Source organism: Typopeltis vanoorti, chromosome 12, assembly GCF_054136105.1.
Source record: "Typopeltis vanoorti isolate ZY-2024b chromosome 12, IOZ_Tvanoo_1.0, whole genome shotgun sequence".
Classification (NCBI taxonomy): domain Eukaryota; kingdom Metazoa; phylum Arthropoda; class Arachnida; order Uropygi; family Thelyphonidae; genus Typopeltis; species Typopeltis vanoorti.
Genome location: NC_143560.1, coordinates 112444947 through 112467737, shown reverse-complemented (window position 1 = coordinate 112467737; position 22791 = coordinate 112444947). Strand labels below are relative to the sequence as shown.

At 35.2% G+C, this 22791-nt stretch overlaps 1 protein-coding gene across 2 annotated transcripts in view; it reads left to right on the top strand.

The window, feature by feature from the left end:
• Window positions 1-22791, top strand: part of LOC150101139 (uncharacterized) — a 916744-nt gene that overhangs the window by 104989 nt on the left and 788964 nt on the right. Inside the window, exon 1 of one of the 2 annotated variants that reach the window (XM_090401522.1) lies at window positions 1699-1758. The exons of the other annotated variant lie outside the window; for it this stretch is intronic. The gene's annotated coding sequence lies outside the window, so the exon portion shown is untranslated. Of the gene's footprint in view, window positions 1-1698; window positions 1759-22791 lie in introns of those variants that run through there. 2 annotated transcript variants of the gene reach the window in all.

Genomic DNA, 22791 nt, shown 5'->3' with positions numbered 1-22791 from the left:
AAAAGAATCATTAGCGAAAATCATTAGATTCACAGACCCCAGTTGTTGTTGTTTTTTTTCCCTTCCTATCAAGCACCCACTCTTAAGTTTGACCTCCTGAAGAGCAATCATTCTTCTACTGTCGAAAACAATCCTCTTTTCTTTATTTTATTTTTATTTTCACATTTGTGCCTTATAGCTGAAAATGGCTTATTAAGTCTCTTTTATTTTAAATAAAGTCAAAACTGAAAAGATATGTTTTCAGGTGTATAGACTTCACTGTACGGTATAGCTAATATGAAACGTCCCATTTGTTATGCGAAGTCGTTTCACTGCCCTGCTGAAATAGCGCGGATTGTTCTATATTCGAATGTCTACATGCTGGTTCCACCCATAACTGAATTCCAGAGCGCCCAGTTGGAGAGTATATCTCAAAGACCCCTATGGTACGCGCTACTAAAGTGTCGTCCATAATGTCGTCTGGCAGTCTAGAAAACGCGCCTCGCCCATACACCCATCCCAGGCGCGGAATTTTAGTTCGTTTCAAATGAATAAGGCGGAGCTGGTGGACTGCATAAGTTTAATTTGCAAACTGTGCATTCTGGTGATATATTATATAAAAAAACACATCTAAATTTAAGATATAATAGGATAGGAATTTAATATTCTTAGGATTTCCAGTTTGAATTTCATAATTCACAATTTCAATGAAAACCATTCTATATTTGTGTTTATTTGTATGCATGTGTTCTTGCCATTCTGTTTGTCACTGCCACATTCTCTCTCTCTCTCTCTCTCTCTCTCCTCCCGAACTTTAAAGTTGTGGAATTTTAAAACGGCCCAGAAAATTCTTAAAACATACTGACTGAAGTTATATTGCCATAGAACCATCAGGCTTTAAACCATTCCTCTTTCATGGTTTGCAATAAATATCTGCATCCGTTTTTGTAACCATCATCAACTGATTAACAAGAAAGTGTTCACTAAATTAATTAATTCTAGCTAGCCCCTAAAGATATGAAGACACGAGGCGTCTAATGAAAAGTAACCCATTATTAAATTAATTAAGCTAATGGATAATATTACGAAGAATCAGCTAATTAGAGGTGAAAGGTTGCACTTGAAACATAACGACAGTCGATTCGAGGAGGACCTCATTTAGAACGGGCCAGAGTTTTTAGAGAGGGAAAAAAATTACCAGATTGCGTGATAAAAGTAGAACAATAGCTTACGTAACTGTTTGATATCGAGAGCTGGGCCACAGCGTCTTGTTGTGCAATGTATGCGACGCACAAGGATCGAGGCATTTCCTGATTTTTCTGGAACAAAAAACTGTTTATACAAAGAAAAAAATAGTATATCGTTATTAGCAAATAACAATTTTTGCTTATAATGGAATTTCGGAGACAGCATAAAGCATATGGATTTTTAAATATTTTTTAATATAGCTTTTGATGCTCGCATTGTACTAAAATATCACTTATTTATCTCTTTTTATTCATTTTGTAGTAGATAAAAAAAAGATTATTTGGAAGGATATGTCGACTTTAAAAATCCATTTTTAGGGTTTGCATACTTAGTTAGCTTGCTACATTTACTCATCGTGGCCCGGGAACCAACAGTTTGCAGCATGCATTATCTGATTACATAATATGTTTATGCGTACAAGTGTTTACAAAATATAGACTAAAAAAAGAAAAGGTAAGATCTAAGGTTTTTCCTTAAGAGAACTTTACTAGTGATGTCTTGCTTTGATTAAGTTTAAAAATCACTGCATTAGTAAGTTGTTTTCCATTTCGTAAGTAGAAAGATAATTAGTTTTATGGAATTTATAATAACAAATCATCAAGTAAATTAATCTGAATTTAAACAGCATTTCTAAAGGCCGTGAACTACGTACTTGTTCCTACATCTGGCTTGACGATAGACCAAATATTTCAAACGTATCGATAAATATTTCAAACATTTACGAGCTTTTATGTGAATCTAGGCAAGAAAGGATGTAAATTTATAGCATATTTGCATCATCGATGAACTGGGGGATAACTGCACTCTAGGAACCGAATATGCAACTCTTTCAAGCCACTTCAAGGCTTTCAGTAAGCAAGGGAGGTAGCTTCATTTTTTTCAGTTAACCTGTTTTCCACGGGTTAACTCATGTTTGGTCTCTAGAGCAGGGTTTCCGGATTATGTGAAAATTAACTTAAAATATAAATAAATAAATAATGACAAAAAATTCTATAGCCCTCCCACGGTATTGAGGTACGATATGCTTATATGACCTGTCCTGGGTGTGAAATACAAAAAATACTTTAAGTTGTTAAGCAAAAAAATTATTGTTGTTTGGAGGTATACAGTGAAATATAGTAAAACTAAGTTTACTAAAAACATCCAGTCTTCTGCATACAAGAAATTTGATGTCTTAAATGAAACGTTGGTGGCTTTATAATAGTTCATTCCATTTTATTATTTCATTTAAAATTCAGAAATGGTGCATATTCAGTTTTGTTAAAATCATTATTTTTAAATAAAAAAGTAGCATTATAGATCATGTGATTTGTTCCCTGCATTCATCGGGTGATCAGTGTGGGTAGCATTTATAATGTTAATCACTGATCTCATCATCAGTTAATGATGTTCTGCGAGTGCGGATCGTTAGATTCTATAAAATGAAGGCGCTTTATAAAATATTATCTCTTATTTCATCTTTTGCTTAACCCCCCTCCCCTAAAAAAAAGCTATAAATATACCGATTACAGAAGAGAGAGAGAGAGAGAGAAAGCGATGGCTTCTTCATATAATATGAAATTGTGTAACACGCTTGTTTAGCTGTGTTCCGATCTGAACTAAAATTGAATTTTGAGATTATTTTAGTAATAAAAGCTTTTATTAAATTTCGTTAAATTAAGAGATGAAAGACGGACACACACACACACACACACACACACACACACACACACACACACAATGTACCTTAATGCATTCTTTATCTGTTTCGAAAGTTACCGTTAATAGTTCGTATTAACGGAATTATTAATTTATTATATTAACATCACTTAGATGTAAATTGATTTGCATTTGAGTGACCTGTGTACGACTTCTAAAGAATGCGTAAAGGAAACAACTGTCACTTGAGAGATATCAGATTCTAATTTACAACCTGCCTGCATGCAATAGCGACTTAAAGTGCTCCACTAGTTAGAAGCGGACCTCCTGAACGCAGATCATTGCGCGCGCACGCCATCCCATCTTTGGTGAAATTTCGACATACGCACATCATCCTATACGAAAAATTCACCGAAAATAATTAATCGAAAGAACAGTTTACCCAAAAAAGAATTCGTAAAAGAAAATTAATTTTTAAAAAATTACAAAAGAAATTTTTTTTTTTAAATTACGAAAGAAATTTTTTTTAAAAATCATGAAAAAAAAATAACTGAAAATCCTCAGTTCTTCGAAATAGTAAATCATTGAAATATCGAAAAGTGAATCGAAGGCAGTATTCTTTAAAAAAAAAAAAGAAAAAGAAAATAATGGATGATTAAAAATGCACCCTGTAAAGTGATTTATCAATAAAAAAAATGTATTTATATCAAACAAAGATTAGTATAATGGAGTATTTTTCCATTCGACGATTTAAAAAAAAATTGATTTAAGTTTTTATAGGTTGAGAAGGCATAAATTTAACTTTATTTTAAATATTGTGATATAGTTTTACAGATGCATACATACGGCGACAGAATTACAAACCTTTATGCAGATACATGTAAACGTCTCTTATGTGGCGTATGTGCAAAATACGTGGTCACATGTTCTAGGTAACTATTTAAGGTGTTGCTGGTCAGTAATCATCAATAGTGTTGATCACAATGGGAAAAACAAAGGATCTTTCACGGTTCGATAAAGGACTTATTGTGGGTGCACGTCTAGTTGGAGCCACGAAAATAACCCACGTTGCTTGTTTAAGTGGCGTAACTGTGGTCCTAAGATAGTCTATCAGGAACGAGATCGCCGTCGTTTGAGAAGGCTTGTACAAACAGAACTTATGGAGGTTATTCCCGATCCATATCTCACCCAATTCTGTACAGGGAATTCAAGAGGATCGGTATTGGCATTCACATTCCTATAAGGAAACCACTCATTTCTGCGAAGCGGAAAGTTCGTCTACAGTGGTGTAAGGATCACCGTAACTGGACACTGGATTACTTGAAAAAAAGTCATGTGGTCTGACGAGTCAGACCATATGACTTTTTCTGTGCCGACGGTAGGTAGAGAATTTGCTGAGAGTCCCATGAAATAACTCAAGCTGGAGGTGATGTCATGGTGTGGAGCATCTTTTGTTGGTACGGAATTGGTGGAAGGTCGGGTGTCCTCAACGGAATATCTGAATATTGTTGCCGATCAAGTTCATCCTGCAATGTTGACTTTTTTATCCAGCAGGTGATAGCTGTTTCATGGACGATATGTGTTGTAATTCGGGCTCAAGAACGTCTAACCTGGTATTAAATAAAAGTTTTTAATTCAATGGCTGGTATGTGTAGAATGAAATGAATATGTACTTTGTTATACTCTTCACGTTTTACCTGAAATTTTATTGCTGAAAGGTATGCGATAAACGCTTGCTTTTTTTTTTTTTTTTTTTTTTTTTTTTTTTTTTTTTTACAGAAGTAGGAAGCATAGAGTATAAAAATAATGAAAAAAAAACTATGTTATATATACGTATTTCCATAAAATAATGAATGGTCTTCATAAATAATTGCAATCTCCCAAACGCATTAAGTAGCATACGGGGTCTATATGGCAATACTCGGATTTCCGCATTCTTCCATTAGACCTAACAATTACAAATTATTCCATTCTTTGTTACCTGGATTTTTATCAATTGAACTCAGATCTGTCTTTGCAATGCCTGGTTTATACCCCAGTCTGCTTTCCGAGTAATATATTCCCCATACAATTATCATTTGTATACATCTGTGTATATATGTAAATATATCTGTATACTGCTGTCTATCGGTTGAAAGACAGTATTGTCTGTACTTGTTTTCTAATTATCATACAAATAAAAGATGAATTCTTAATGCCTATCTCGCAATCTATTCAGCAGATGGCAACACCGCATTGACTCTAACTGGAGGTGATAGTCCCAAGCATGGCGTCTCTCCTGCCAGCATTTATTTTATTTATTTGTTTCTTTTATTCTCCCGTTGAAGCTGTTCCTGTAATTGATTTTCCTCAACCTTATTTGTGATTTTCAGGTTTCGAGCAGTGGCTCTAGTTTTAATATAACCTTTAGGTCGATATGTTAAAATTGGTTTGAAATTTATAATTCGTAGTTTAACATATGAATATTTACAGGGTGTCCCAAAATTCACGCAAGAAGTAATTTTGATAGAAAACACAGGTTTTTAATTAAAAATTGTAATTTCTTATTGATTCATAAAGTATACAGTATAGGGTTATGCATGGAATAGCATATCGGGTAAATGGCCTCCACGGCTTTGCTGGCACATACGCACTCTTTTGTCGAAATTTTCCATGACCGTTTTGCATGAATGTGGCTGAATTTCGTTGATACAGCGCTCAATTTCCTCCTTCAAGGCGTGGGTGGTCGTGGGCTTGTTGGCATAAACCTTAGACTTCAAAAAACCCCAACGAAAAAAGTCCAACGGCGCTAAGTCATATGATCTGGGCGGCCAATTCTGATCACCAAAACGGGAAATTACACTACCAGGAAATGACTCGTGCAGTAATTGAATTGTTTCTCCGGCTGCATGGCATGTGGCACCGTCTTGTTGAAACCACATCCATATCTTGCAATTTAGGCACAAAAAACTGGATTATCATGTCGCGATAGCGAGCACCATTAACTGTTATTGCCTTACCAGCCGCATTTTCAAAGAAGAATGGACCGATGATGCCTCCAGCCCAAATTCCGCACCAAACAGTGACACGTTGTGGATGCATTTGTTTCTCAACAATCACTCGTGGATTTTCTGAACCCCAAATGCGACAATTTTGTCGATTAACGAAGCCATCAAGATGAAAATGAGCCTCATCGCTGAAGATGATTTTGTTCGAAAAATAAGCATCCATTTGTTGTTGTTCCATAATCCATTCAACGAACTCTCTTCGCTGTGCGTGGTCAGTAGGCTTCAGTTCTTGAGTCAATTGAACTTTTGTATAAATGCAAATCTTTCGTGAGAATACGCTGTAGAGAGCTTCTCGAAATGCCCAATTCAAGACCACGGTGCCGAATTGATGTTCCTGGACTCTCAGCAACACTCTCACGAACTGCTTCGATGTTTTCTGTTGAACGACTTGTTGAAGGACGGCCAGAGCGTATAAGATCACTAATTGGTCCAGTTTCCTTGAATTTTTTAATTAATCTTTTCACAGTTGATGAAGTTAAATCACTATTCCGACCATATTTTGTACGAAAATTGTGAACTGTATCTGCCAAACCTTCATTATTTTTAAAATATTGCTCAACAATGAAAATGCGTTGTTCTTTCGTGTAGCGCTCCATTTTTAATAACTCTGAATTGTCAGCTGTCACGCTGTCTTTTTTTTTCTCGTTGGCAACACGTTACCGCACAAATGGCGCTAAATTTAAATCTTGCGTGAATTTTGGGACACCCTTTATAATATGATTTGTTCACTGTGTAAAATGATCTGATACAAGATACAAATAATAAAATAACCAGTAACGCAGTGGAAGAAATTCTAACATCGTGTTTTAAATTAATGCTTCTGAAATTATCCCACTCATATCTCTGAAAATTATCCAATTTCCTCTTTGGATTACGTAGTATATTTACATAATTAGCGGTGTTGTAAGGGATACAAAGAGAGCGCACACAGTTGCTGCTGTTTTTGGACTACTGTACAGAATACGACTTTTGCGCTTTAGAAACATCGAAAATAGATGGCACATATTATAATATTGAGAATGGAAATGTTTGAATTGCTTAAAATAAAATAATTTTAGATTTTGGATGTCTGCTTCTCCATATCGTGATTTTTCTGATGCTTAGATCAGTTGGAGAAAGAATTACGGGTTCGATTCTAGTCATCAACTACAGCAGTGTTTCCCAACTTTTTGATGTCGCGGACCCCCTGTAGCGAATGTTAATTCACCGCGGCCCTCATAAAATCCAAAACGGAAATTTTTTATATTTTACATAAAATATAAAAAATAATTGGTAATAATGTTTATATCGCCGAAATGAAGCCTATTGGCTCTTTATATTTAAGTAACTTAATGGGTGCACCTTTTTGACAACTCGTATAGTAGAGTATATAAGTTCTTTTCGCTATACCTTTTGGTATTAATTTGGTCTAGCTACTCACTGATGAAGCCTCAATAAAGGCTGAAACCGGTCTGGGTAGTGACCTCCCACCATAATGTAATAACAGCATACATTTCCTAGGAAATGTGTTTTACATTATGGAAAATACCAAGAATAGCGATCAGAACTTTACCACCTTTGCTGCGAGTTGCCCGAGTTTGTACTACGTACTTGGACTACTTGCATTAGCTCACGCTAGTAGTCGCCGATACTTTTATAGTTTATTATACTATATTCGGCATGAAACTCTCTGATTCCAATCTTTGAGTTTCTTATTCGGTTTTAAAACAATGTGGGATTTAATATCCCCTTAATTTAAATAATATAAAAAAGGAGTAAATTACAATTTTACAACACTAAATGTGTCATTTATGACAATGCAATGCTGTTATAAATGGAGATATTGGGAAGAATATGAACATATCAATTAGGCCAGGTGTGAACAATAGGTGTGAGCAACATGATAAGATAAAGTTTAATGAAAATAAACTATCCCGCGGACCCCCGGGGGTCCGCGGACCACAGTTTGGGAAACACTGAACTACAGTAACTTTTCTTAAGCCCATTTTCAGCTGATTGTAGGGTTTGTCTTTGGCGCAGCGATTCTTTATCCTTCATTCCGGTATTATGTCTTATTATTGTACATATGTCTATTACTATGTCTGTATATATTAAGAACACACACACACACACACACACACACACGCACGCACGCACCATAATGTAATAACACCATACATTTCCTAGGAAATGTATGCTGCTATAAAACACACACACACACACACACACATTTATTTCAAACATCTAATATTAGTTAGATAAGAGCATGAGATGGTGGCAGTTGACGGACATATTCTAATCGCTCCTATACCGAGCACACACACACACACACACACACACACACACACACACACACACACACACACACACACACACACACACACACACACACACACACACACACACACACACACACACACACACACACACACACACACACACACACACACACACACACACACACACACACACATTTATTTCAAACATCTAATATTAGTTAGATAAGAGCACGAGATGGTGGCAGTTGACGGACATATTCTAATCGCTCCTGTACCGAGCTGTTCACACGAAGGTATCCTCAATTTGCTGCAGTGGAGATAGGGAAGCTTACGATTTCTAACGTTAGGATTAAAACAGAAGCATACTCTAATATTTCGTGAATGCAAAACGCTAGATATTTTTATTTTAAAATAATTTTTGATTGATTATGCTATGTAGTTTATATTTTATATGAATAATATAAGAGACAAACAATGATTTCTAGTTTCGCCCATGTTTAAGGGAAACATCTCTTCTATATATTAAAGTTTTCAAGATAACATTATTGAAAATAAGCGAATTTTTTTTTATACCTTCAATACTAATCACGAGCTAGCAGCCTGCACAACATTCAGATAATTATATAGTTAAAAACTAACCTTCATGTTGCATCTTAATGGAATAAATTACAACACAAAGAGAAATAATTAAACAACAGGTTTAAGCGATTTCAATATTTCGTCTCAGTCACGGAGATATCATCAGGAATACAATGTTAAAATTGTAATAACACCCAAAAAACAAGAAACAATAAATTGAAGAAATAAGATAGAATAAATGAAGGCTAAATATACCTACGAGGGAGTCCTCAATAGATTAAACATGTTGTTTAATTATTTCTCTTTGTGTTGTAAGTTATTCCATTCAAGTGCAACATGATGTAAACCAGCGCCTAAGCCTAAATATTCGTTTAAAAACTAACAGTTGACTGTTAAAATTCTATGTTTTATAGAGCCTGTTCATTTTACAGCAGCTTAGTTTGTTTTCTTCCTGTGTGATTCTCAAAACCATTTAATCTCCTCTCTACCTCCTCGAGAAATTTTCCTCTCAACTTTCTATACCTTGATTGATATTCCATTACAATTCTAGGCCATCTTGAAATTACTTTCATATCCTTTCTATGTGTGTCCTTTCTATTCCTGTCTAGTGAATTATTCTTAATATTCTTTATTTTTAATACCGCTCTTTATCCCTTTATCCGGTCATTTGTATCGTGCTTGTAGTTCCAGACATATAATACTACTGTTATTCCTTTCATCCCACGTCTCTGTTCCACTTACCAGTCAGAATGGGCGATAATTGTTAATTTTCTGAGAAACGACTCTTCCGAAACGATTCTGATAATTTGATTCCGTGTTCTTCCGAATTTTTTCCACATCTGGTCTAATTGTATGCCAAAGTAATTGATTTCTCTTACTTGTATTTCATTTAATTAGTACACTGTTTAAGAGGATTTTCCTCTGAAGGCTATGTTTTTTTGCGAAGTATTGAATTAATTCTACTGTAGGATTAAATTGTTGATATATTTTCATTCAGCAAAGATGTGATCGTTGCAATATAACAGGTGAAAGTCTTTCCTCCTGCTTCCTAAATCTATATTCGTTTCATTTTTCATTCTTACCTCATGATAATGTATTTGTCATTTGTGGCCTTAGTCATTCTTTCTACTCCAGTTTGGCAGAATTTTCCTACTCTCGTCACGTTTCCTTTTTACCTTTGCTCTTTTATTTTTTGCTTCAATTAAAATATGCTCTTTCCTTGTTATTCAAGTACTTTAAATGGTAGGAATTTTTTTCTGGTGAAGTAACGTTTTTATTTTTATATTCCGTGTTCTCCAGTTTTTTTTTTTTTTTTGTCATAAGCAGTTTTCTTAATTATTTGCTTTATGTTTTCCCCATTCCTTAGCTCTTATGCTCAATTCTTAATTAGAGGTTTCTACTCTTTTGCTTGTAGTAACTGAAAAAAAGACGATGGTCAACGAACTTGGCCGAAAAAAAATAAAAATAAAAATGACATTAATGTGAAAATCACTTACACCTGTGTAATGTAGTGAAAATAGCTATACGTAATCAGTTTATCATGTTCTTGTTTTAAGTAGTATTCATCTTCAAATTCACGTTTGTGTACTTTGTTGATCTGTTTCGATAGAGCTGTACTGTAGACTATAGTATTTTAACTTTAAATACTTCCCTTATTTTTGCATATTTATTCCATTTTTCGTGTTTCTTTTAAGCATCTTAATCTTTGCAACTTCTAGGTAGCGACCGAATTGTCTGTAAAGACATCGGTGACTTACTTCTCCTTTATGCCTTACATATGCGCCTTTGTTTTAAAGGATGAGATCTTTAAATATTATATTTCCGTTATAATATTTATCTTTCAATACAGTCATTAAGTCTCCTTTAATCTTTCTTTTCAGTCACAATGTTCTTTCCTCTTTCTTCCCTGCTCTGAGATAAATTCCTGTCACTGTTGATATATTGTTAATTATTTTATATTTGGTAGTTAGTTATTCGGTTCCATTACATATCAAGATGAAATGTCTTAAATCTTTATCCACTCTTAATTTCTTTCCTGGTCACTGCTTTCTGTTTTAATATTCCTTTATCTTTTTCCCGCTCTTGCTTTATAATTATATTCTTTATATTTATAGTATGAATTCTTAAAGTGTCAATTTGTTCCAAAAACTCTCGTCTCGTATTTTCCTTTTTATCTTTGCTCTTTTATTTTTTGCTTCAATTCAAATAAGCCCTTTCTTTGTTATTCAAGTACTTTAAATGGTACGAAATTTTTCTATTTCATACCAGTCCTTCGAATTGTTTCCGATTTGATGTTGCAAGTATGGTGATACTCAGCTCAAGTGGTTACCGATCATCTGCAACTTTGTATGGTAATTGATTGATTTGAAATCTTCCACCCACCCCGAGTCTCTCTCTCTCCAATCTGCTTTGATTTCTCTGGCTAAGAAGACTCCTCCAATAGGTTTTCTGCCACTGTAATCGCTCAGATTCTGAGATAAAGTGAAGATACCTTCGTTCAGGCTATTTTATAATTTATTTATTTTTACCTCCATTCATCACTGCAGTTGAGTAAACAAATTCAATTCAGAGAAGTAATTGCTGATCAGTGCAAGGTAAACTCCAGTTCATATATATATATATATATATATATATATATATATATATATGCAAACTTCTAATTTGGTCATTATTTAGACAGTTGTATTAATATCTTCTGGTCCCGGAACATAGCAGCATTCATATCTTGTCAAGGCCGTTCAGCCACCTCTTGCAACTCCCACACCGAGTATGCGTTGTCAGCACTGTAATCTGGGATTGTGGCCATGTGTTAGGGATAATCGGCCACCGACAGTGCTTGTCATCGTGCATGGTTACTGCAGCTTGCCGACTTTAACGCAAGCGTTAGTATAATGATGTTGCTTCTGCATCGTAGAAATTATATCTTTGTACTGCCTCAAATCCCCCAGTTAAAATGCAAAAATAACTATTTCAGCTGTTTTTCGTGATATCTGATAGTTTAGAAGTCAAGTATTGACTTTTGCACATGTACTTCCAATTATTCTGTTTCTTTTCCTCATGAAGAAACTAGAATGATGCTGCCAATCCCACATGCTAGTATTATTGAAACGTTGCCTTGATTTTAATTCAGATTTATCAACAAAGTTATCTCTACTCTGCATAATCCACTGATCTGAAAGACCACACCTCCAATGAAACTCCATATTCAGCTTATCCAGTTTCAAACAGCACTTTCATTTACAGTAGCAGTCGGCTCACGAAAAGCAGGCAGAACTGGAGAACGCATATCCAATGATCATAATATACCAGCTTCCTGATCTTCCTTTCATTGTAACTCCAACATTTCAATCCCCTGGTTAAGGTCATGGGCATCTCTCTCTCTCTCTCTCTCTCCTCTTCCATCCTCCTTGAAAAGGAAGAATGATACTAGGAGGTGATTAAATGCCTATCATATTTTGTTTCTTCTTGACATTCTTCGATTTTTTTACCAAAGATATCCGAAGTATCTTCTTCAGTTTGGATAACAAAATGTCTTTTGTTCCTAAATATCACCATCCCTCAATCTGATTTTCGATTTTTTATCAATATTGATACTTGGAATTTCTCCTAATCTTTCCATGTATAGGGAAGGCGAAAAGATTCCTTCAAGAATAGCAGCTTTTATACTTGTAATCATTAATTATAAGAATTGCTTCGGGTGAAAAGTCACTTGATGGATTTTTCTTTTATTTTTGTAGCGTTTATTTTATTGGACTATCTTCCTATTGCTCTCACGTTTACTTCAAAATAAATAACAAAACTGGGAAAGAGAAAGATATCAGCAGTAACCTCTTCATTACTGTTGAAATACCATCTGTTCAACCTCATTATTATGGGTTCCTGTTAGTGTGGGTCCAGAGAAGTGGGATGTTCATGCCTGCATCACTCATCTGTGTATATTGTCATGGTAATTACAGTAAAGATAAATTTTCGCTTGTTTGGGATTTTCTAGAGAATTCTATCAGGTTTGCATAAGCTTCAGCTATCTTCCATCCTGATACTTTCTTAATTGGGTGGTAATTTCCCTTTCCATTTTTCATTCTGTTTCATGATAGATGACGCTCATTAGTTACGTCTCAGATTTGTAACTAATTTGTAGTGCAAAACCCGCATTATGGAGACCCCTAAAGCTTTAGCGGGGTTCATCGAAGCCTATGAGGGTGGGGATTGGGGGGATAACAAAAATTCACAAAGTCGTAGGGTATTTCTGTCGAAATAGCATTGAGGCGGGAGCAAAAAAAAAAACTGTAGTTTCGTCGCTATTTTGCTTATTATCTCACTCCTGTACATTAATTAGACCACACAAATCTCTGACTCTATTCGTAGTTTGCTAATAGATAGTTTCTTTTTCCTTTCTGATTTTGTTAAATCTCTCTCTGCTCACACATTTATCTCATTGAAGGGTGTCGACAGCCAGTACTTTAAATATTACTGCCATGCAAATCAAAAAGCAGTTCTCCTTTCTCAACTCTAAAAAAATGATGAAAAAATTAAGATGATTGCAATATGCAAACGTTCGGACAAGATTAGCTTTCATCTTGTCTAACAACTCTACTTTTGTTAATGCTTTGAGTAATCGCAAATCCTCCTTTTCATAGAATATTCATGGATATTGGATTTTAAAAAGAAAAAGATTTGATTTTCTCCAGGTAAATAGATTTCAGTAATTGATGCCTCCTCTCTATCTTACTGACTCATCTCTCTACTATTTCACCAATTGATACAGATTATAGCCATAGACAAAAAGCGTTAGGCAGAATTTCCTAGGCTCTTCAATTGAAGTGGCATCCATAATCCGCTGATTTACTCTTATCCTATACAAACACGAACTAGCTTTATCTTACTTTTCTCTCACTTGCTTTTAACTTCATTATTGTTAACACCCTTCAGTTTTCTGCAAATGCTATGACTTTTTTCTTTTCTTTTCTTAACACATAACTTACACAAATTACTGATGCTCTCTCTCTCTCTCTCTCTCTCTCTCTCTCTGTGTGTGTGGGGGGGGGGCGAGTGCATGTGTATGTGAGATATTGCTAGTATGTGGATTACAGACTCTTGTTAATAGGAGAAAGAGGGGTGATATGATAGACGTCTATAAACTTTTGAATGGGTGTTATAAAATATCGTCTGATGAAATTTTTCGTTATATGGAAGGTGGGTAGAGAACACGGGGGCATCCATGGAAGTTAAGTTTGTTTGCAATCAAGAAAAGGGTAAGAGCTAGGTTTTTCTCTCACAGAGCAGTGAGTGAGTGGAATAATTTGCTTTTAGGGGTAGTGAGTGCATCTAGTGTGATTGAATTTAAGGGAAGGTATGACAGTTGGTTTTGGTGATTTATAGCCTCCCTCGATGAGTCCTTGACTCCCTGGAGGTATCAGATAATAATAATAATAATAATAATAATAATAATAATAATAATAATAATAATAATAATAATAATTAATATCTTAATAATAATAATTAAGAATTATTATTATTACGAACACCTACCGCTAACATCGAATAACTATCTCTTTAATCCACAAAACAGTCTCAGTTCGTCGGGACATGAACTGTGCCAGATACTGAAAGTTGCCGGCATTTCGATACCGAATGCAAGTCCATGAAGACTCAACCACATCGCCACATTTGGCTGATTAAGCTGCCGCGAATCCGTGTCACGAACAGGAGGTCTACCTCATTCCGAAAATGATCAGTTCGGTTGAGTTCAGTCCGGTAACTGTGCTAACCAATACATTTTTGTAAGTCATTCTCATGCTCTTGAACCTGTTATCTCAAATGCCTGATCTGTGCTGTAACATAATGCAGAATAATGCCCATGTTAAATGGCATCTGGATACAATGTGGCATTCAGACTTTGATTCGCTATTAGGAAGAAAAGACGGATAGAGTCCCCTGATTAGGGATCACAACGAATTAATGCAACCGGAACGTCACTCATCTGCTGCATCCCCTAAGGGCTAGTAATTTATGGCTAGATCTGCGTGTTTTGAGGGACGAAAAACCGAGTTTCCGGGAGGGAAAAAAAAACTCCTACTTTCGTATAAAACCGGCTACCCCACAGTTTGCTTGAAAAGACCAAATAAAGGTCCCTCACGTCAGAGACAGGATTCGAACCCAGGGCTTTCCACCCAAAGGATTCATCTATACTAACTGAGCTACGAAGATATTTCTGAACTGAAATTCATTGCGTCATTGGACGTTGTTCGAGCAGAAAAAATTATTCGCTGTTCACTTAGCTGCTTGATTTTAGCTGAGGATTGGATCTCCTTGAGGTTATTTGCTGCTATTCTTCATCTGGGATACAGTTCGATACGCAGTGCATTGTGATATACCCATCACCACCACCACTATTGCATTGCGCTGCTGCTGCTGTCTGACCTTTTGCTAGAACTTATTCTTGTTACCCTCCATTGATTACCAGTCTCAGTCATGAAACTGAGACTGTTGATTGGCGTTTACTGATTATTGCACCAGTCTGGTGTGGATTAACTGGACCAGCACTTTGGCCAGTTGTCGTGTTTATTGTACGTGTACGCATGCACGCGCGCGCACACACACAGTTTCTTAGTATCGGTCTGCCTCTTATATATCCTGGACTGGACATTTGAGACTGCCCCTAACGAAGGGAAGACTTCATGGGAAATGAATATGATGATTGATTCTCTTCCGTCAAGATGGGTTGAGTACTTCATGAGTCCATCTTCTCCACTCTTCTCTTAAAAGTCTTTCTTGAAAGATCTTGAAGACTGTTGATGTTAACAGTTTTCTTAATATTGGTGAGCCAGCTTATCCTTGGTCTGCCCCTTGTTCGTTTGGTGGTTTTCCGTCCCTGCAAGGCAATGCAATGTAATATCTGTTGATTTATTCTGTTTACATGCACATACCATTTTAATCTCTTTTTACTTAGTTTGTCTAATATTAGTTCTTTGTAGTTTAGTTCACCCCCTCACTAGGTGATTGGTCTTTTTCTCAGTCCATTTGGTTTGGTTTATTTTTCATAAACATTTGGATTCAAACGCTTGTAATTGTATTTCTTCTTTTTTCTTCTTATACAACTTTCAGATCCGTAGGGGACCGCAGGCAATACCATTGAGTTGTATATTTTTAGTTTCATCTGTTTACTTATGAGTATACTTATGACTTTATGCCCAATAAGCTGGATTCTCATTTCTAGGATCTACATTACACGCCTATTGTATAAGCTCATTCGATGTTTCGGAATCAACTGATACAATACTCCGCTTACTTCAGAGTGACAAAAAAGCTTCGGAGTGAATATTGCACTTTAACAAAATTAACTGTACGACACGAAAATAACATATCTACGACACGAAATGTAACTGTATAACTGTACGACACGAAAATAAAATAACATAACATAAGAAGCCAAGGAAAATTGGATGAAAAATTTATGTACTGAAATTGAACTGCTTCAGAAACAACATGATAATTTCAATCTGTATAAGAAAATCAACGAAATTTCCGGAAAACTGAGGAAAAAGCAAATAGTGTCTCTAAGAGACGAAAATGGAAAAATAGTTCTAGAAGAAGAGAATAAAGCACAGATTTGGATAAAATATGTAACAGAACTTTTCAATGATACTAGACAGAAGCCTATAAATATAAAAGATAACATTCAAGGACCAGCAATCATGAAATGCGAAATAGAGAATGCTATACAAACAAGTAAAACAGGAAAAGCCAGTGGACCAGATGGTGTGCAAACAGAATTTTTAAAATTAATCGAACCAGATAACATCAAACTTCTTGAAAAACTATTTAATAAAATATATGAAAGTGATGAATTTCCATCAGATTGGCTCAAATCTACATTTATCACTATCCCAAAGAAACCCAAAGCGAATTCCTGTGATGACTTCAGACTTATTAGTCTAATGAGCCAAACATTAAAAATATTTTTGAAAGTAATTCGGAATCGCATTTATAGAAAACGTGAAGAAACTCTAAGTGAAACACAATTCGGCTTTCGGAATGGTTTTGGTACTAGAGAGGCCCTTTTCTGTACCCAAATATTGATACAAAAATGCATAGAAAAACAGAAATCTGTCTTTATGTGTTTCATAGATTTTGAAAAAGCATTCGACAAAGTCAGACACACCAACTTAATAGAAGTCCTTCAACAAATAAGGCTAGACGAACAAGACATAAGACTAATAACAAATCTGTATTGGAACCAGTCAGCTACCGTTCAATTAGACAACATTACCACCAGTGATATTAACATCAAAAGAGGAGTGAGACAAGGATGTGTGCTCTCACCACTCCTGTTCAACATATATGCAGAGGTAATCTTTAAAAAAGCATTGGAAGAATGTCCAGAGGGAATCACAATAAATGGAAAGATTGTTAACAACCTACGATATGCAGATGACACCGTGCTAATTGCAGATAACATTATGAATCTCCAAAAACTCGTTGACAGAGTATACATAGAAAGCCAAAGAATGGGAATAAATATAAACATCAACAAGACAAAATACATGATCATCAGCAAACATCCAGCCTCATCAATGAAACTGACACTCAATGGGAAAAATATTGATCAAGTGTCAAGATATAAATATCTTGGTTGCTGGCTTAATGAACGGTGGGATCCAGAAATAGATATAAAGACAAGGATTGAAGTTGCACGGCAGTCCTTCATGAAAATGAGAACACTATTCTGCATTAAAGACCTAAACATGGAAGTCAGATGCCGAATGCTGAAATGTTACGTATGGTCTATTCTGCTCTATGGAGTTGAAACATGGACATTGAAGGCGACAACCATCAAGAAAATCGAAGCCTTTGAGATGTGGCTATACAGAAGAATGCTAAAGATATCATGGACAGAAAAAATTACCAATGAAGATGTCTTAAAATCCATTGGCAAAGCTAAACATCTTGTACAAATAATCAAGAAACGAAAAACATCATATCTTGGACACATCATGAGAAACAGCAAATACCAACTTCTACAAACTATTTTGGTAGGAAGAATTGATGGCAAAGGAACTAGAGGAAGAAAAAGAATATCATGGTTTGACAACACCAAGACGTGGACAGGAAAGAGCAGTGCACAACTGCTCAGATTAGCACAAGAGCGCAGTTTGTTCGCCAAGATGGTCGCTGACCTTCGATAGAAGATAGCACAATAAGAAGAAGATGACATAAACCGAGAGTAAAGAAAAAAGGTTTAATGGTATCACACGACTAGTTTCGGCGTTTTACAGCCTTCTTCAGGTGTTTTCATAAAAGAATAGAAAAAACATTAAACATTGAAGATAAAAACTGTGTGAACAGCACAGGAAATCACTTGAAACATTACTGCATATAAAGTTCAGAATAATGGCGTTGAGTCTCATGTTTTCGGCCTCGAGCGACGCGTCTACCGTTGATGCGATAAATGATCCATCTCTTACCAACTCACCCCCCCGTATGTGACAAATTTCTCAAGCGACTTTACATATCAAAACAAGAAAAAAAAAAGGGCATGTGAATTTTTGTCTTATCTTGCATAGCTTCCGGTCTTTGAATCAAGAAATTTAAAAGGCAAGAAAAAACGTTGCTACATTTTATGTTGCATTTTTATGTACGTTTCTTTTTATTTTAATATTATTTTTAAAGTTATTACTTTTAGACGAATGTTCAAAGTTTGGGATCGGGCATAGAGCACTGCGACGGATAGTTGAGTGGAGAAGTCGCTCGAACATTCCATGACTTTGATGAACATTGTGAAATCTCACGCACTTTGAATGCAAGACAGAAGTTGGATTTCCTCTTCATCCAAATATTTTGTACACAAGGTTATTTAGGTTCCTCCACCAGAGATAATGGACTAAGGTCTGGTGGAGAAACCTAAATGGCTAAAATCAGGATCTCCATGATCTTTTCAGGATGAGTAGCATCAGTGGCGCACTCAGGATTTAATCTTGGGAAGTGGGCGAGTTGAGCAGACGATTTGAGAATACATACTACGCATCGCATACAACCTATGGCTGTGCATCTGCAATGATCGCTAATTCATAAGTAGTATAGAAATAGAAGACACGAGATAAGTTAAATAAAAAATAATAAATTTACCAGAATGGTAAATTTATTAGACTGAAATTGTGAACACAGACAAACGTCGTGCTTGCACACAAAGAACTTTACAAACCTATTAAACTACTCGTTGTGTTTTGTAATCGTGTTCTGGTATGAGGAGATTGCTTGTGAAATTCATTGATACAGTTTTATTGCATCCCATATACGATGCTCAGCCCAAAAGGTTCAGATATTTATTCTATGATGTTAACGAGTCCATCATTTCTTTTATATCTGAAAACACTGCCGGAACTCTAAATGAGAAGTTTCATTCAGAATACAGTATTCGAGATTCTAAATGATACCGGCCAACGATGTTTGAGAAAATCCTAAAGATCGTTTGAGCAGCAGTAAAAATCAATATTACTTGAATTTTACATAATGGATAAAGTTTTAAGCCAAGTTAGAGCCAGCAAATTTCGGATTGGAATTTGCTGCCCTGAGAAATCTGTACAGACAAATAGGTGTTATAGCAGAAAACATCGCGTATTATTCAGCTTAAACAATTCATATAAGTAGAAGTTTAATAATTGGTGATACTTCCTCGAATTAGTAGATCAGGTTTAATAATTAGTGTTAATCTCAATCGGGTTACCTACTAGATCAATTTTCGATGACTGAAATTGATCGTGGTACTACGATATGTCTTAATATCTACATGTGAAATGAGAAAATTTCACACATAGATATTGGGACACCAGAGTTTACGTGCTTTAGGGTTTTGGAGTTAAAATGTTAGAAAAATTCCTCGTCATTCCAAAAAAACGCTTAAGCATCTAACACAGTGGTTCTCAAACTTTTTGAAGTCAGAGCGCATTTAAAATCCTACAAATAATCGTAGGCGCACTATATAAAATTTCTGAGAAATATGTTATAATAATTAAGTCAAATATTACAGAAAAAAAATAATGCGATAAAAAAAAAGAAAATGAAACATACCTAAGTTTATTCATTCTTGTGTTTATGAGAAACATGAGCCTGATGTGTCCTAGCGATTGCTTCAATGTTTGGGCATATATTTGAAAAGCAAACTCTCATTTCCTCGTCAATACATTGAAGAGTTCCTCACTTTTTACACTTAATTGTGGTGAGGGTAGAAAATCCTAATTCACATAAATATGATGTTGAAAATTGTAGTAAAATGTTCAAAGCTTTTTTAGATATTGACACATATTCTTCTTTTATAGAAATCCAAAAGATTTCAAGAGACAATTCCTTATGTTTAATCATCGATCCACGATCAGTGGATATTGCTGCCAGTTCTTCTTCTTCTGTTAATGTTAAACCAAAATCACTTGAAGTTTCCATAAATGGATTTCTAATCCAATCGTATTGTTCAGTGTTAAGTGATGGAAAATAAGAACTCAATTTTTCTTCTAAACTTGTTAAATGTTCAACTATTATTGGAAGTGTTTCATTTATGGAAGTGTTACTTACCAATGGAAACATTTCCAAATTACCTTCAACAGCTTTTCTTTTCCAAATCTGTAGTTTTCTCTGAAACGCTTTCATTTTGTCAGTGGATGTGAAATATTTTCTTCTTTCCCTTGCATGCTAGTATTCAAAATATTGAGCTGCTGAAATATATCGGCCAAATACTGTAACCTAGCAATCCAAAATTCGCACCGAAGGAGGTTACAAAAATGTAATTGTTTCATCTCTTCAAAAAACGCAAGAAGTTCTTGTCGTAGTTCGTGTACACGGGTAAGTACTTTCCCCCTTAACAGCCACCTTACCTCAGTGTGTAAAAGCAGCCGTCTGTGTTGTGAATCCATATCGATACAAAGCTTTTCGAATAAACGCGATTTGACAGGTCTTGTTTTAATAAAGTTTACCATCTGAACAACTTGATCTAAAACGTCTCTTAATTTTTCTCCCAGTGTTTTTGCCATCAAGGCCTATGAAGCCTATGAAGAAAGCAGTGAGTTACGATAACATTCTCATTTTGTTTTTTTTACAAAAGATGTAAGGCCCTTAATACAGCCTACCATGGAAGGGGCTCCATCTATACAAATGCCTACACACGACTTCCATGTTAACTGCCATTTATCAAGATAGCTATTCAAAATGTTAAAAACGTCCTCACCTTTTGTAGACACACTTAATTCTTTGCAAAAAAGAAACTGATTTACTATTTGATCTTCATTAATAAAACGGACGAATGCTAAAAGTTGCGCCTTGTTGGTAATGTCTGTTGACTCATCAACGTGCAATACAAAATTTGAATACTGAAGTTTATTACTGCATACATTTTTCTCGATATCAGAAGACATTTCTATAATACGCCTGTGAACTGTATCGTTGGACAGAGGAATCTTGCTTATTTTCATTGCTGCTTCATTTCCTAGCATTGTCATGACCATTTTTTTTTTTGCATGTAGGCAAAATAAGTGACTCACCTAAAGTATGATCTTTCATATTTTTTGCTATCAGTTCTGAGACTTGATAAGAAGCGATTTGAGCTTTATCAGAAACAGTCATTATACTTTTAAAAGAATTTGCCAATTTTTTTTGCTGTTCAGACAATCTCTCGAAAACACTTACAGATTTATCTTGTAAATTAGAGTGTATAGTTTTAAAATGTTTACTCAATTTACTAGGAAGCAATGATTCATTTGCCATTTTTGTCCACATACTAAATATAGCGGCAAAGGATGATCTTCACTTCCGGTCCAAGTGAAACCAAAGCTTAAATAACTTTCATTATATTTGCGAGTAGGCCGCGATTTTGCTTTCTTACTTGCTCACTTTTGCTCACTTCCAGAATCTGATTCTTCAATATCACGCTTCTTTTTGAGAAATCTATCCATTTTATTTGGGTGTATTTATCTGAAAATAAGTAATATGCACATAACATCCACTTCCAACACTTTTAAAATAAGTAATATACACAACAAGAATAAACCATATTCTTGTTCTCTTTTACAAGAAAAACCGCTGTTAATTAACATAATAATGATGTGTTGACAAAAAGAGCAGTATCCGTAATGAAAAGGTGTAATAGAGTAACTATATTTATTTTTATATCTAGACACATATTTCTCTAATACCACATGGCGCACCCGGAAATCTTCTAGGGCGCACCCTTTGAGAACCACTGATCTAATAGAAGTGTTTAATGGACTAAGAATAACTTGTAAATCTGAAGGTGGTGATAACGTTCTTGTTCTTGTCAGATGATGACCCCTGTACTATCTTTCCTTCTCTCTCTCTCTCTCTCTCTCTCTCTCTTTCTCACTTATCTTTTTTAAAGGGGTGAATAACTGAATATTCATTTCAAAATCGCTGTGGCTTTCTATGATGTGACCTTAAAATAGTGTCAAAACGTCTGAAGAATTAAGGCAGCTTAATGCTTTGATCAACTCGCTTTATAACCTATTACCAAACAGTGAAAAATTAAACATTAAATATAGTTTTAAACTATATTTTCTTTTATTTTCTCCCCTCTCCTCACATGTGTATGAAGGATGTTAATTAGCACCCTTAAAAAATGGGAGATGACTTGACATAATTAGCCTTTATACTTTCCCCTGAAACTGTTCTACCTGTGGGACTTTCAATAATTAGAGTTGTTTGCGTTAAAAGCTTTCAAGAAACTTGACTCTAATGACCTTGACTAGACATAAATGAGCCGGACACAACCACGTATTAAGGCGATGCGGCTTTTCACATCTTTCTAATTTGAGGCGGAGAAAACTCGTTATTAACTATTACCTAGAATTACGGCATTAATTTTCATATTTTTTGCAAACTTATGGATAACCCCTTCATGTAGGAAAACTGAACGTTGAAATGCGAAATCATTTGCTTCTTTTCCTCTTTCTGCAAAATACAAAACAGGCTAATACGCTCAAGTGTACTGTTGCAACTGGAAGAAGTACCGGGAAGGACTTGTCTTCTTAATGCTGAAGTGG